Raw genomic sequence first — 16,862 nt, forward strand, 5'->3', positions numbered from 1 at the left:
CAAATGCTCATATTTTATTAAAAATTTAGTTAAAATCAGAGCCGTTAAAGCGTTTGATTTCAACAATATGTATGAAAAGTTTGCACATCAGAACAATTTTGAGAGTTTCCAGTAATTTTGCCATTTTTTTTAAACTCATTCAACGAATAATCAAAACGAATTTAAAATTTACCTCTAAGGTTGATTTAGCACGTTTTCAGGCTTTACAATGTAAAGAATCTAACGCCTGGCTACATTCAATTCCTTCTTCGAATATTGGAACTTTCATGGACAATAATTCTCTCAGAATAATTGGGTTGCGTCTAGGATGTAACATATGTTCAGTACATCATTGCATATGCGGATCTCTGGTGTCTCCAAAAGGCTTACACGGCCTCAGCTGCCAGAAAAGCGCCGGAAGATATCAACGTCACGCAGAGCTTAATGATATAATTAGTCGTGCTCTTTTATCATTGCATGTTCCTAACAAATTAGAACCAACAGGTTTATCTAGAAATGACGGTAAAAGACCAGATGGCGTGACGTTAACACCTTGGTTCAAAGGAAAACCCCTCGTTTGGGACGCTACTTGTGTAGACACCTTTGCCGACTCTTATCTATCGAAAACATCTAAAAAGGCTGGAGAACTCGCTAATACTGCAGCATTTAACAAACATAAACATTATTCTAATTTAACTTCTACTAATAATTATATTCTACTAGCTTTCGCGGTAGAAACCATGGGAAACCATAGAAAAAATTTGATCAAAATTACAAGAGATTAGCGGAGATAAAAAATCAAAATCATATCTGATACAAAAAATTTCTATGGCCATACAACGATACAACGCCAGTTGCATAATGGGAACCATCTCCGCAGAAAAGCCTTTGGAAGAAATTTTTTATTTGTAATTTGTTATCTGTACTTTAAAAAGATACAAGGTTTTACAGGTCGGAATGACGGCTAAGCCTGACCACCTTTCCTTGTCAAATAAATAGTCCTGTGGCGAAGTAGAAGGAGCATTTCGAAAAAATTGGCACCTCTCTTGAGAGAATTCGTATATAATTCTCTCCCATCTAAGGCTTACCACAGGTCAGGTCAGGTTGACCTGAAATAGAAATTGACTTTGACCTGACCTGACCTGAGTTTTCAGGTCATGACCTGAAATAACCCGAAATGACCTGATGACCTGAAATTGAATTTCCGAAAAAATCAAAGTCTTCAATAAAAGTCGTTAATCCGAAATACAGTTTCGTAATTACAAAAAATTAATCGTTTAACTCGTGATCTCTTGTCCTTTCATAAAAATATCAGTTACTGCAGAACTTGACAATTCGGCTGGAGCTGACATTCTAAAACTGACGTAGTAGCCATTGCAATCAAAGAGACTTTTGTCTGTGGCTTTTGACCTTATAATTTACTAACAGACCCACAGATTATACTTAAGTGAGTATAGCATGCAAGTTCGGAAATGTACTCTGATAGTGGGCATGGACTTTAGAATAATAAGTTGGGGCATAGGTGGGTCTTGAGCCCACAATATTCAACCTTTCCGGGGCAGTTCTCTAACCAATTTTTCTGTTATAGAAAGTGAACTTAAGGAACGATAACATAATTTGTTTCACGAATTAAGGCTCTGAATTAGTTGTTCGGAACGCAAAACAACCAGAAAAGTCACACAATCTTTATTGGGTTTAGTATCGACACTTTGAATACCTATTTTAAATTTTTATTTTGAGCTTTCAGCCCTAAAAGTTACTTACTGACCAATGAAAAATGTAAAATATACCACTTTCCGTTTCAATTTTATGTTAACTAAACTAATTCAGAAAAAACTTGAAAAATATCATGTCAACCTGATAATATTCAGGTCAAGTTATCAGGTCAAATTCAGGTTTCAGGTCATTTCAGGTCATGATTTTAATTGACCTGACCTGAAATTTTCAGGTTGACCTGACCCGATAGTAAGCCTTATACCCATACCGTACACAATTTTTAACATCAGATTCTTTCTACAATTTTTAACCTCAGATTTCTTCCATCTCGCCACAGGCATATCAACTTATCATTTCTCTGCATTCAACACTTCAAATTCAAATCAAATTTTCAGCATTCTCTATGTGAGCGGCCGATATTTTAGATAACTAAGTGTTATTTTTTGCACACTTTCCCGCAGCTTTCAGCGAACCAATCGTCGAAAAATGTATTAGACCTCTAGGCTAAAGGTATCGTTGATATCAAATAAGATTATTTTTTTTAACAAACAGAGTCTGACCCAATCTGTTTTCAAGGAAAAATTTTACGAAAAGGAAGACGCAGAAACTCTACTTTCATTTCTGATTCCTTAATGAAATATTACTTTCGCTATACAATTCGAAAACGTTCTCTATGCAGTCTACAATCGGCTGCTATACGCACACAGCCCATCAGGTTCAACATGTGAAACAAAATGTTTTCCATTGAAACATATTTTACAAACAACTAAATCGCTCCATTCAAGTGACTAATTATACCATCCGAACGTCGTCTAAAACATAAATGAAGACGATCCGGAGAATATTTATATACCCTCCCGCCGGCATGTATATATATCATTTTTACGAAACTTGACAACATATATTCCATCCTCAAAAAAAAAACCGAAGATGATATCTTCAAAATAAAAACACAAGAAGCTCCCCTTTCCTTGTCTTCCTTTTCACAAAATTTTTCCGAACGAGAAAAAAATGTGAATTTGTTACCCACTTTGTATATAATATCTATGAATTATACGTTTGAATATACATTCCGAAAGCATTATAATAGCTCTGTGAACGAACTACATAACAAAACTTTAGCACGCGCTGCTGTGTATGGCACGCTCACTGTCGACAATCCAAGGGGTGCCAGTACTGTCAACGTTATTTTTTGCGTTATTCTTTATGTGTATACGTTTAAACAGAGAGGTATACATGAAAATGCGAATGCTTTTTAAAGCTGCACTTTGGCTCACGAATTATTTAAAAAAAACGATGACAATTTCATGGGGGGATATTTTGACGTTATCTCCACATAATATTGTAAAATAAAAATGTTGCGGCAGTCAACCGGTCAACTATAGACATATTAGTATAGTAGTACGGTCAACACTATGGATATAACTCAACGTAATGTCACGTAACATTCGTATAAGGCTCATCGAAACATTTTAATTCGGTCGGACGTTTTAAAAGTAATCTGCCGATGTTTATACCTAACGTTACCTGCTATAAAATATTCACTCCCACTTGAGAAGCACACCGAAGCTTATCAACAATAATTCCGATTTTCTAATGTGATGTTGATGTCCAACATATATATATATAAAACGACGACACCCAGAGTCCGGGGCCAAAGTTTTGTCGAAAACAAAATGTGAAATAAAACAAAATGAAAGGAGAAAATAAGTGCTCTGGCTGGAAATTCCTTGCAGCCACATTCAATGTGTAAACACAATATCCCTTCATCCAGTTACATATTATCGTATAGATATAGACCGAGACACTCTCTCTCTCTCTCTGGTGGTGTGTGGTTTAGAAATATTTGCTATGGCATGAACGTACTTAATGGGATGAGACTTAAATGTATAGGGTTCAGAGAACAGCAGCAGTAGAAATTCAAGTGCCAACGGGCAAGAAATGGTGGTGTGAGGTTTTTAGCAGCAACCGGCTGGCTGGCAGGCAGGCAGAAAATACTGTACGTTGGGATGAAATTTATAGTGTGAGAGGAAAATGGTCTGATCTATATGTATTTTGACGATACTTCACAGTACTGTTAGAAAATGGTTATACGTATTTTCGGTTGAAAGTGTTTATATATAAAATGGTATCCTATACACGACGGGTATATCTATGTATATTCATCTGCAAAACCTTCACCTATACCTACAGTACCTAGTACCTACACGGGATGAATAAGGATTTGGATTTCAGAGTGGATAGAAAACGTGTTGTTATAGATTGATATACACACATATTTTTGCAGCTATATTTTCCATTCTTTGTATGGTCAGATTGCAGATAGATTTTGTTTGACATGTTCATGTGTAGAGGGTATACCATACTATTCGTATATATATATGCTGGCAAAGTTTATTGTATGTACAAGTAGCGGTCCGCATGTTACGTACGGATATATATATACTGTGAGGGATTATAAATGGTACCATCTACCAGCTATGTACCCACCATATCTATATACGTTCGGACAAAGCGAAAATTATTTGTATTAATTGATCGAACACAATCATTAGATCAATTGCATTATGGCTTCGTCTCGGTAAATGTAATTGGTTGTATATCTATGGATGTGTGTAAATAGCGTACGCACAGTTAATCTTATGGTAATTATCACGAAAGACACATCAATTTGTTTCGCTTGTAATCATATTTCAAATGCTATCTTGGCTCGTTATCCATCGTTGAAAGGCACACTCGTGCACCGCACACATGTTATAGATATATATATCAGTAATCAGATGGGTAGGAAGCTGTTACGAATATTTGTTCTAATTGGAACGAACAAGTTATTGTTGCAATAATTTCCGATTTGATATAGGCTTGCAAATTATTCTAACACAAGTAGGTGGCAATTAGTCATTAGTTTATTGAGTTAAGGATAGATAATGGTCAGTGGATCGATAGACCAAAAATTGAGTCGGTCGGCCGTGAGATAGCGGTCAAAAAAGTCTATTATCAGGTAAGAGTAATTATACCTCGGGAGGAAATTTCGAACAAAATTACGTAAAATATGTGGTCCCAACGTGAAATACGAAATGTTTATTGGTGTGTGTTTGCCCTCTCAATTAAGTGGGCAAATTGAACAATAAAAAGCGTCAACGCGTACGTCTATAGGTGTAAAATTGTACAAAATGTTTATCTTATACAGACTGATGTTGGGCACACATTTTATCGCACGAAATATCAGCCTGATAATTTGTCTATGAGTCTTATCAGAGTGGATTATGCACGCATATGGATTGGATTGGATTGGATTAGATGGGAAGGGGGTTAGCCTAGCACCTAAGCCTCTAGTGGGCCTGTTGTGCTATTGCACAAGTCACTTGATCATATGAATAGTGATTTTTCATCATATCTCTTCGGACTCAGATAGCTCACAAATCGACCGTGTAAACGTCCCATACGTTGTGAATTCTCTGAGCCACGAGTAGTATGCGAAGACCACAACCATCACTAATGACTCATGCATTTTCCCAATGAGCGACTAGTCGATCATAGATGGCGCTTATCCTACAGTCTGTTGTATATTGTGATGAATTGTGTCATTGACATTATGGCAATATGGCGTGATTGTTGCGAAGAAATCGAATATTGGATTTCTTTAAAATTTGCGACTTTGTTACGGTCGTACAGCCATTAGATAACTAATAGCGAGTGCTTAATCACCAAGTGATTAGAATAAAACCAGGCAAGCATTTTTGCACCGGGAGTCGAACCCGGGTCCTCTTGGGTATGAGTCCTATGCTCTACCGATTGAGCTACCTGGACCTTGAATGCACGCATATACACAGTATGCAATTAATACGCGTGTCGCAAGAAATTTTACGACCTTTCCCATGCGAAAGTTGGCCATTACATACCAATATGCCCTCGCGAAAACGATCCATAACACGTGGAGTATTTTCGGTTCGTTTTCTCATTTTCCTGTAACTCACCCGTGGGTTTTTGACCAAATTGATTAGGTAACAGTCTTTTCGACAAGTTAACAGTTACCGAAGGTTGTTGCTCAAAATATACTTGTGAGTTTTCTTTTACCACGAAATGGTCACCTCTATCTCAGGACTGTCGCTAAATAGTCTGGGGTCTTATGTTAAAAAATGTATGAAAAATGAGTATTTTTGAAAAAGACATATGTTTCATGACTTTTCAAGCCCAATCGCATGCTATAACTGAAAAACTCGGGAAACGCCTAGCGCGCAGATTGACATAAGAACCCCGACTAAAAGGTTTCATATAGGGAACTTTTTGACAATAAGGGAAGGACGGATCGATTTTTTTCGTGATTTCTTGTCACATATCAGCAGAAACACGAAAAATAAGAAACTCGTATATCCGTCACTCTTAAAATATTGTCTCATTTAAAAGATTTTACAAAAAGAAAATCTATGAAAATAGCACTTACTCAATCTCACACCCAAATCACGAACTTAGTCAAATGTGTTTTAACGAAGAAAATTGTCGTCAAAGTCGTTAATCGTATCGTAACATGAGTATTGTTTTTGAAACGTCAAATTACCAACACAAAAACTTAGTGTCGCGTGTGAAAATGGAAATAATTTCGGTGATTTCGATGTGATTTAATACAGATTTTGTGCGGAAATGTGCTTCTTGTGTTTTTTAACAGTTCGCTTAGCGGTTGCATTAAAATATTCGTCAAAGCGACCAAAATGCTGAGAAATTTATTATGGCCAATCATGTAAACAAACAACAATACATCATTTTCACGACCTTGTAAACGTCAGACACGATCCCAGCTGTCAGACATGTCGAAAAATATCGAATGAATTGAACGAACGATTTTCATATTAGGTTTTAGTAAATTGAACGCAGTTAACGTCAATTAATTGAGGTTAAGGATTACTTGACGAAAAATTAAGTGGGGTTACGTTGCGGAGTGAAAATGATCTATATTGTCGTTTGGTGGGATGTGAGGTTCAAAAGTGATGACCCAGTAGAAATAAAATGACGGCGGTAATCTTAAAAATTACGTTTTACCGGAAACGCTTTAGTTTAAATGTGTGTACGTTTCCGGTGAAATAAATTAGTGCGAAAGCATCCACTTTTGAGGAGCTTTACGAAAACACCCTTAGTTAGAGGGGTGTCACATCCCTTATTGATTCAAATTTTATTCAGAAGCGAGATCACTCTGACCAAGGCACAAAAATCAGCCATCATGGCTTTATAGAAGGAAAATGATTTAAGGAATGTCTTGGCCAAAAATATGTCACTTAGTGTGTCTTCATCTGTCGGCTTAGTTAAGTTAATTCATGAAGAAAGAGCATTCTAGCTGCTCCCTCTTTACTCCTTGCACTACTGGTGTCTACTGGCGTCATTGGTGTCTACTGGCGTCATTGGTGTCTACTGGCGTCATTGGTATCTATTGGCGTCTATTATTACCGATAGCAAATAGCACATGTCCCAGTATTTGCGCGCGTAATTTCCCGCTTGGGAAAAATAAAAAGTTTCAATTATAGCAAAAACTCATATAAATTGAAACTTTTTATTTTTTCCGAGCGGAAATTACGCGAGCATACACTGGAACGGGTGAAGTGAGTCAATAAAAATTTATCGTTAGGCTATATTAGCTCTTTGTTATTGCAGTATAACGGTAGACGTCAGTGAAATTTAGGCTGGTCCACTCATACAAACAAAAGTGCTTATGAAATATTTACATTTCAGTCCGGTGGTTCAGATCGTTGACCGCTTGCTTCATACACAAGAGGTCTCGGGTTCGAATCTCATTAGGGCGCGTGCAACAAAAATTTTATTTCCAAATTTCAATTTGATTTCTCATACTTTGCACTCTTCAATTTCAAAAATTAGTCTAACGATCGGTGTGTCCGAAGCAATACAACATCCAGAATAATTTACACGAACGTTTGTGACGGTGGTGAAACTGTATACCTACGTATGAACCAGTTCGTTTGAATGTGTGGCCTGCTAAAAAACAGCTGAAACAAATTCGTGCCTAAATTTCACTGACGTCCACTGTACTCCAAGCGTAATAGGCTTCTTCCAAGGTCGTTCAAAACGTCAATCGTCATCCACAGAGAAGCCAACACGCCCTCACTTTGAAGTTTTAACGAACAAATAGATCAGTGTCAAATAACTGTTCTTCTCTCAAAATAGTGTCAAATGAGTTGTCAATTTCACAAAGCTAACCTCAAACAATGACAGCTCCATATAAATTTTTGTAACATTTTGGTTAGCTTTGTGAAAATGACAGCTCATTTGACATCTCAAACGACATTGACAATGATCTATTTGTTTAAGTTGCGGTTATGTTTGCTTCTGTGGATGATGGTCGGGTGTTTTCGGTCTGTCAAAATTCGTTTTTATTGTACAATGGAAGAAACCTATGTCTTCTTCATAATTTTAGAGCAATAGAGCATTTAACCCAACCAATGGAGATGCTTTTAGCAAGCATTTCCATTGACCTTAAAAATGTATTGTCGTTCACTATACTGACTGTTGCACGAATACATCAAAATAAGATAAATGAAATGGATAGAAGCGGAAATAGCTCTTTGCATTTGATTCTAGGAAAAATGAGACCATCTAACCAATATCTGGTAGTGGTCATATCATTTTTACCAACAGTCCTATTGATATGTTTAACAGTATCCGCATTTTTTTCCCTCCCAGAAACCTTTTCTTTTGATAAATAACTCAACCACAAAAAAGATGTATTTACTCCTACGAAGCGAATACACGGGAAAATGTTCAACAAAAAAATCCCCCTAACAAGGCGAAAATCCGTTTTTGTTCGCTAGATATACGTTTCGTTTATGCGGACGAAAAAAAAAACATAGCTAACGCCGACCCGTACGAAACACCTATTCGTATCAAAAGCCTTTAATGTGAAACTCTTCATTTCTCTTACTTCATTTTCTTCTCTGCTGAAAAACTATTCTCCCTTTAAAATCACTTACATTATCCACTCTTTGCCTTGTTAGCATATACAAATAAATTGCCGGAGGCAATATAGACAGCCCCGTACGAAGACAAATTTCATAAATTCCTATTTAAACAGCTATATACCGCTATATTTACCTATATTTCACTGTAAATAAACATTTCACAGAGGAATATGCCTGTATATAGCTCAATATAGCTGTACATAGGTATATATAGCTGTATATAGATATATATAGATGTCCATATATGGAATGCCTGAAACACTCCACACACATAACACATTATTTCCATGTTAACAGAAACTCTCTAAGCATCATTTTTCCCACTTTATATCACTTTTACTAAAATCCAATATGGCCGCCGGCAGCCATTTTGTTAGTAGACCGGAAATAGTACCGACGCTTTACATTCGTTAATACCTTTCAAACAAAAAAAAATTCATGAAATTCGGTCAAAATTTACTCGAGATATTGTCAAAATACACCACGTTCACTGTACTTCCGAGTAGCCAGATAAGAGCTCACTTCAAGAGACCTAGCTCACGCTCCGGAGAACATAATTTCATAAACTTTTTCCCTGATTGGTATGGTCAATACCTATCTAAAAAAGCTAAAACGGACGAAATATGTTCAAATTTGGCCAACCTACAAGCAAAAACTGCTTGCCGCCGTGTGCCTGTTTCACACCAAGGGGTCTAACTCATGAGTCGGTCATCCGATTTCCATAAACTTTTTTTTTGTCGATCGGTATTGTAAATATCTTTCATTTGATGTATCATTTACGAGTATAGCGTTTAAATGTCCGGAGATATCTTCGAAAAACCGTAAAGCACTTATTGGGCCCCAGCTCAGGAGGGGTCGATCCAAAATCACTCATCTTCGAACTTAGCCTGTCTTTTGACATTACCAAACGGGGAAAAAAAGATTTTTCAAAATCGGATGCGTTTTACTCAAGTTATCGTGCAGACAGACAGACGGACGGACGGACGGACAGACGGACATTTTTTTTCTTGCTGATTTGGCATCTCTGGACAACCACAATAGGTTTCCCCTTACTCAGGGAGTCCAATTCGACGTGTTACAAACGTATGCATAAACCTATAAGACCCCAGTACTTCATACGGGTCTAAAAACGCCAACAATTTCTTCCACTCGTATAATATTCTCTAAAATAATCTTTAAACAGCTCGACCCTAACATTTATTTTTCGCTTTTATTTTTGGTATTTTTTCTTCTTCTCTACTCTTCTCCCAGTAGCCACACCATCTATACATTATGTACAAGCATAACTTATCAAAAAAAAACCCTCATATATGAGAACACAACAGCTCCACCGAGCACGATACATGTCCTTCAACCCAAAAAAAAAGAAGAAGCAAAAAAAAAATGAACACAAAACGTATAAGAATATATATTTATGGACAGTTTTTCACCCATCCAAATGTGCAGAAACGAAAAATAGACACTTATCCCTTTTCACATATAACAACGAAAACCATAAGTTCGACTGTGTGCTATACTGCCATTTATATATCTATCTATTCGCATACATCATGTGGAAAGCGTATATCTATATATATATCTCAATGTGATGTTCTTTGGTATCCCAAAAGCTCAAACCATAAAAGCCGTTTCCTTTCACACCCACCTATTTTTCCTACCACAGTCGCTAGCACCGAACAAGTATAATCTTGTGGCGCGAGGCACAACTCTCAGTGTGCTTTACCAGAGTTCACGTCTGTGTGTTATACACATTGATGTTACTTATAGCGTGATAGAACCAACATAAAACTGGTGGCAAAATGTGTTTTCGCCTTCCACCGTACAATATATGGTTTGGTTTTGTTATTATATACCCGTACGTTTTCCAACCGTACATATGCCTTTTATACAGTTAGACGAAAGGAATATAGGAAGGTGCCCATGTCCTACAATGCTATATGGCATTTCTCTGTTCGCTTGTATTAACGTTCTATGTTTGAACTTTCAACGTTTAAGCATCGCACATATAACTTACATTCACAACATTCACGGCAACGAATGTACAGATGATGGGTTGTTATGAGAGGTGGCATGTCTATATTTTCTATGTGGGATAAGATAAAGTTTCATGCAGAACTTTTCTGTGTGCACAAGAAAATATTCAATATCCGTTATATATATACGTATGGTGTATGTCATGTGTTGTTTGTGTATCCTATACGTATTGTATATCGTATATGTCCGGATGGCGAAACCTAGTGTTGGGTAAAATGCGTGAAAAAGGAGCTTTTAATGTTAGACATTTATATATTTAAGGTATTAGAGGCTGGTCAGCCGCAAGTAATATTCGGATTTTTGGACTTTCCTATTTGCGAAAGTTCATAAATTAAAAGTTTTCTAAATTGAAATCTGTTGCTCGTTTCAAAGATTTAATGTTCGCTTTGGCTGGCTGGTGCATTTCCAGTTTAAACAACCATACATATGTGTCGATGTGAACTAAGAAAATGCCTTGGTCGAAGATGCTAGAGCAATTTAGCGTTGACTGGACTGATCCTGAAAGAAGCGATCACCCGAGAAGTGATTTCAAAACATAGCTAACGCCGACCCGTACGAAACACCTATTCGTATCAAAAGCCTTTACTGTGAAACTCTTCATTTCTTTTACTTCATTCTCTACTGAAAAGCTATTCGCCCTTTAAAATCACTTACATTATCCACTCTTTGCCTTGTTATCATATACAATTAAATTGCCGGAGGCAATATAGACAGCCCCGTACGAAGTCAACTTTCATAAATTCCTGTTTAAACAGCTATATACCGCTATATTTACCTATATTTTCCTATAAATAAACATTTCACAGATGAATATGCTATTATATAGCTCTATATGCCTGTATATAGCTCAATATAGATGAATATAGGTATATATAGATGTCCATATATGGAATGCCTGAAATACCCCACACCACATAACAAATTATTTCCATGTTAACAGAAACTCTCTAAGCATCATTTTTCCCACTTTATATCACTTTTAATAAAATCCAATATGGCCGCCGGCAGCCATTTTGTTAGGAAACCGGAAATAGTACCGACGCTTTACATTCGTTAATACCTTTCAAACAAAAAAAAATTCATGAAATTCGGTCAAAATTTACTCGAGATATTGACAAAATACTCCACGTTCACTGTACGGCCGAGTAGCCAGATAAGAGCTCACTCCAAGAGACCTAGCTCACACTCCGGAGAACATAATTTCAAAAACTTTTTTTTCCCTGATGGTCAATACCTATCTAATAAAGCTAAAACGAACGAAATATGTTCAAATGTGGCCGACCTACAAGCAAAAACTGCTTGCCGCCCTGTGCCTGTTTCACACCAAGGGGTCTAACTCACGAGTCGGTCATCCGATTTCCATAAACTTTTTTTTTGTCGATCGGTATTGTAAATACCTTTTATTTGACGTATCAGTTACAAGTTTAACGTTTAAATGTCCGGAGATATCTTCGAAAAACCGTAAAGCACTTATTGGGCCACAGCTCGGGAGGGGTCGATCCAAAATCACTCATCTTCGAACTTAGCCTGTCTTTTGACATTACCAAACGGGAAAAAAAAGAATTTTCAAAATCGGATGCGTTTTACTCAAGTTATCGTGCAGACGGACAGACGGACATTTTTTTTTCACTGATTTGGCATCTCTAGACAACCACAATAGGTTTCCCCTTACTCAGGGAGTCCAATTCGACGTGTTACGGATGTATGCGTAAACGCATAAGACCCCAGTACTTCGTACGGGTCTAAAAACTTACCTGTCCTCTCTTACCTAACACGACATTATATGTCGTGATTTCTCAATTTTATTAAGCCGCAAGTGAAGTCGAAATCTTTTGTCGGAAGATAAAATGCCCGAATGGCGACCTCATATCCTATATGTTAGTGTCATTTCAAAGCTACATTTTCAGTTACTAACTATAGTAAATATAGTAATGGTTACACCTAAATCTAATGCATGTCAACCTCACTCTACTACACAGAAAATTAAAGTCGCTATTGAGGGGCACTGGAAAAAGATATTTAAAAAAAAAGTTTCTTACACAAAAGATTCTCTGGACCATCCTGAATGCAACCGTGGGTCAGAAATTTTAAAATAAAATAAAATGTAGATTCGACCAACCCTATGATGAATATAGAATTACCATGGAAAACGCCGCCTAACTGTCGATCCCATCAACTATGCCAAATGCAAACTTTACTGGTCTTAATCGGTACTTGTGTTCTGTTGCTTGGAATAGTACGTTGTGCTACTCGGATAATGTTAATGACGAAGTTACCGCCTTCTATGACGTCATCCTATCTGGATTGAGAACTTTCGTTCCTTACAAGCGTAACATTCCGATGAAAATGCTCCGTGGTAAGAGAGTTAGATCTTTAGAGAATCAGCGTAACAAGCTCACATTCAGTACAAGCAGAGTGGTCTTCAATCTGATAAATTGAAGTTTTTTGCGGTGCGCAAAGAATTCGAAACAGCACACGAGAATGCGTTTCTTGGATATCTTGAGAAGACACAGAATGATCTTGTGTCAAATAAGTCGAAGTTTTGGCAGTATGTCAAGTCTAAGAAGAACTCCTCTGACTATCCAGCAATCATGTCTTCAGGAACGCGGAGCTCATCTGATTCTGATGTGATCTGCAGTTACTTCGCCGATTTCTTCGAAAGCGTTTACCGTGCTGATGACCCTGACGACTCTGATACTTCACTTGTGGATAGTCAGGATGGGTGTTCACACAGGCTGAGCATACAGGAATGTGCTATTTTGAAATCTCTTGAATCTACAGACACGTCGAAGGGTAGTGGCCCTGATGACATTTCGCCGCAGTTTCTGAAAAACTACACAGAGGGACTGGAAGAAAATGGTAAATTACAACAAGAGCGAAAGCGAGGGTCGCAATTCTCTCGAGTTGGAATCTCCTATTTCTCCCCGAGGTGAACACACAATTTCTCATCTTGGAGTTGTTATGTCCACGAAACATCAATTTATTTCACCATTGTCAAAATCAATACAAAGTGACAGTTGGAACGAGAAATAATTCGTTACTTGCAGCACGTTGACACTTGCGATAATTTTCATTTTCGCAGGGCAAGTAAAATAGTCGGGCTACAAATCAAAAAGTTGAAAAGTAGAGTTTTCGGTCTTCGTGTGACACGAAAACGAGACTTTTCATTTTTATCCCGAGTTATGTAAGGGATTTTACATGCTTTTGCATCCTAAACCAATTTGCTTGTTTTCCCTAGGTGTGTAAGAAGTCACTTTCGACCCTAGGGAAAACAGAAGCATGAAAAAACTCGTGTTCAGCTCTTGAGAGCAACAAGAGGTGAGAAATAGTATTTTACATGACTAGGGATGAAAAGTTGAGTTTTCGTGTGAATTTTGTTGATCCGAGGCGAAGCCGAGGTCAATAAACACACAAAAACTAGACTTTTCATTTTTATCCCGAGTTATGTAATGGATTTTACATGCTGAGAGCGTCGAAAGTAGTGCTTGAAACATGAAAAGTACGGTTTTCGACGCATGTAGCATGTAAATAGACATTTTCTCATCTGAACTATCATAAGACAGAGCGTCAACAAAACGCCATCTTCTCCCCGCATTGAGTGGATGAAAAACGTTATTAACACGCGTTTGAACACCGCAACTCTTTACAAAAAAAAAAACGAGAATCAATCCAAGAGAGAAAATTATAATTTCGTTGCATAGCCTATTTTAGGAATTAAATTCCCGAAAATTCTTGAAATTCTCGAAAATTCTAGAAATTCCCGAAAATTCTCGAAATTCCCGAAAATTCTCTGAAATTCTCGAAAATTCTTGAAAATTCCCGAAATTCTTAAAAATTATTAAAACACTAGAAACTCGCTGCGTTTCGATTTTATTGTTCTTCAAAGTGTGGTAGTCGACCTCTATGGTGTGGCTTTACATATTTCAAGGGACAAAGAGCTATTTTTAAGATTTTTCGATTTTCCGATATTGGTGTCACCGCCTTCGTGATCAACTCAGAGGTGTCTTACCTGTTATTTCAGAACCTTAATAGAACTGACATGTATGAGGTAAAAGTAAAAATTTTAGTTCACAGTTCGTAGTTTTTACCAATGAATGTACATACGGGTTATGGCAGATTCTTCAAAATCTGTCGATTTATACTGAACGCACTCATTATTTTTGTCAAGATAAAAATAAGCGTTAAAATCCGTTTTGAAAATCGTTATTTCCTCCGAGGTGACATTAGACCGTACCTGGGTGATTTATCCTGCATTGGTTTTTACGCTAAGAGGGATTCTTTTGAAAAACAGCCTACCGAAATCGGACGCATTTTCCAGTCGACTTTTTTATATGTGCCTAGAAAGGTATTCGACCCTAGAAGCCAAAACCGTTTTCAAAGTCCACTGGAAAATGCGTCCGATTTCGGTAGGCTGTTTTTAAAAAGAATCCCTCTAATTCAATATTCGAGCTTTTTATTTTTCACTTCTTGCTGCGCTGTGGCATTATTTTCAAGTGATCAGCTTTCTTTTTCTACATGATTTACGTTATTGAAAGTAATAGGATAGCGCAAACAAATGAAGATCAGCTCAGCCCTCAAAGTAAGGTCTGTAGTTCTAAATGTTTCATTTTAGACTTCACCATTCATGTTTCCTATCAAAACAATTTCTTTTTGTAAATATTAGGTTTTAATACCCTGACGCGCGAATTGAAATTTTCCCTTTTAACTCATGGACTCTTGCACTCATCAAACTAAAAAATTTGGTACGTATTTTTTACGAGATTAGGCAATGTAAAGTTAATTCGCAAACTCTACATAGTTTTTATGATAGATTAAAATTTCTCTTCAGACAATAATTGTCCATTCAGTGACCGAGCTCAGCGCATATTTTTTCCAGCGCAATGGGCACGGTACCGAATTTCCCATAGGGTAATACGCCTCTGAGTGGTTTAAAGGTGTCTTCGAAGAAGCACCGGCAAAGAAAACTGTGAAACAAAGTCCGAAAATCAATTTTAATTTTTTTCACTTCCTAATGTCGATATCTTTTTTAGTTGCTTATTCTAGAATTGTTATCAGTATACTTAAATCGGAAATTAAAATCAACGAATTGTTGAGCGAAGGTATATTTTACTTGCAATGAAATTCTCGAAATTCCCGAAAATTCTCTAAAATTCCCGAAAATTCTCGAAATTCCCGAAAATTCTCGAAATTCTCTAAAATTCCCGAAAATTCTTTAAGAAATTACCTAAAATAGGCTATGTTTCGTTGATAAAGCCGCAACCAAAACTTTCTATGCCCGCTTGGCTGCACGTTTTATGCATCGAATTCGAAGAGAGAAAACTTTCAACTGATTGAGTATCAGTTTTACAGATTGAATGCGCTTTGGTATATATAAAGTATGAAGCAGAAAGTGCACGGGTGTACCACTTTACCATAAAAATTGTCGTAAAATACCATCGATGTTAGGCAATTGCCGAAGACAATTAAAAGTTACTATAACAGAAAGTCGTTGTTGCCGAAAACTATAACATTCAGAAAATTAAAAAACGATTCGATGTTTTTGAACGACATTCCACAGGGCTGGTACAAAAATCAAAAATTGTTCTAAGTTACACCCCTGTGAGAAAGTGTGATTTATGAATTTTCTTATTGCAACATTTATTGTGTGTACGAAGTCGATGCAATAGATGAAGCGTTTAATTTTGTCAATTTCAACGACTTAAAAGCACGTCGACCAACAAAGAAAAACCACAAAATCGAAAACTTTACGTTTTGACTTTGCAATTCCGAATGTTAAATCGAGATTTTGCGTCACCATATCAAGACTTCTGCACAGTTGTCAGCAACAAGCAAAGAAAATATACAATTTCCCAGATAGCTTGTCTTGCATTCGATTTTATATGTGGATCGAATATATACTGAAAACGTATTATCGTGGAAGCACGTTCAATACGGATTATGTTCTTGTAACATAGGACAGAAATAATACTGTCGTGTTCAATTTAATGGAATGCAAAACTTCCACCGCGATGCACAGCTGTAAAATACATCGTCGTACAGTGTTGTATGTGTGTGTGTCGAACGAAATGAAATTTATGTCGACTAAACTTGAGCTTTCCTTGTACATTTGATAATGTTCGCAGTAAGAAATTATGAACCAGAAATGAAAACAACATGGGTGTGTAATGCGGT

The 16,862-nt window shown here is 36.9% G+C and overlaps 2 long non-coding RNA genes across 2 annotated transcripts in view; one reads left to right on the plus strand and one right to left on the minus strand.

Annotated features, from left to right (window-relative positions):
- Positions 1–1,783: 1,783 nt before the first annotated feature.
- On the minus strand, positions 1,784–16,271 carry LOC119084587. Its single transcript, XR_005089093.1, has 3 exons — positions 16,258–16,271; positions 11,302–11,307; positions 1,784–1,988 (listed from the first exon to the last, which is right to left on the minus strand). It is a non-coding gene; the product is annotated as an uncharacterized LOC119084587 (long non-coding RNA).
- The window catches only part of LOC119084589, a 29,035-nt gene continuing 19,590 nt past the window's right edge, over positions 7,418–16,862 (plus strand). Inside the window, exon 1 of the long non-coding RNA XR_005089095.1 lies at positions 7,418–7,559. This is a non-coding gene — a long non-coding RNA (uncharacterized LOC119084589). The remainder of the gene's footprint in view (positions 7,560–16,862) is intronic.

This window comes from Bradysia coprophila, unplaced genomic scaffold (assembly GCF_014529535.1).
Source record: "Bradysia coprophila strain Holo2 unplaced genomic scaffold, BU_Bcop_v1 contig_87, whole genome shotgun sequence".
NCBI classification, from domain to species: Eukaryota; Metazoa; Arthropoda; class Insecta; order Diptera; family Sciaridae; genus Bradysia; species Bradysia coprophila.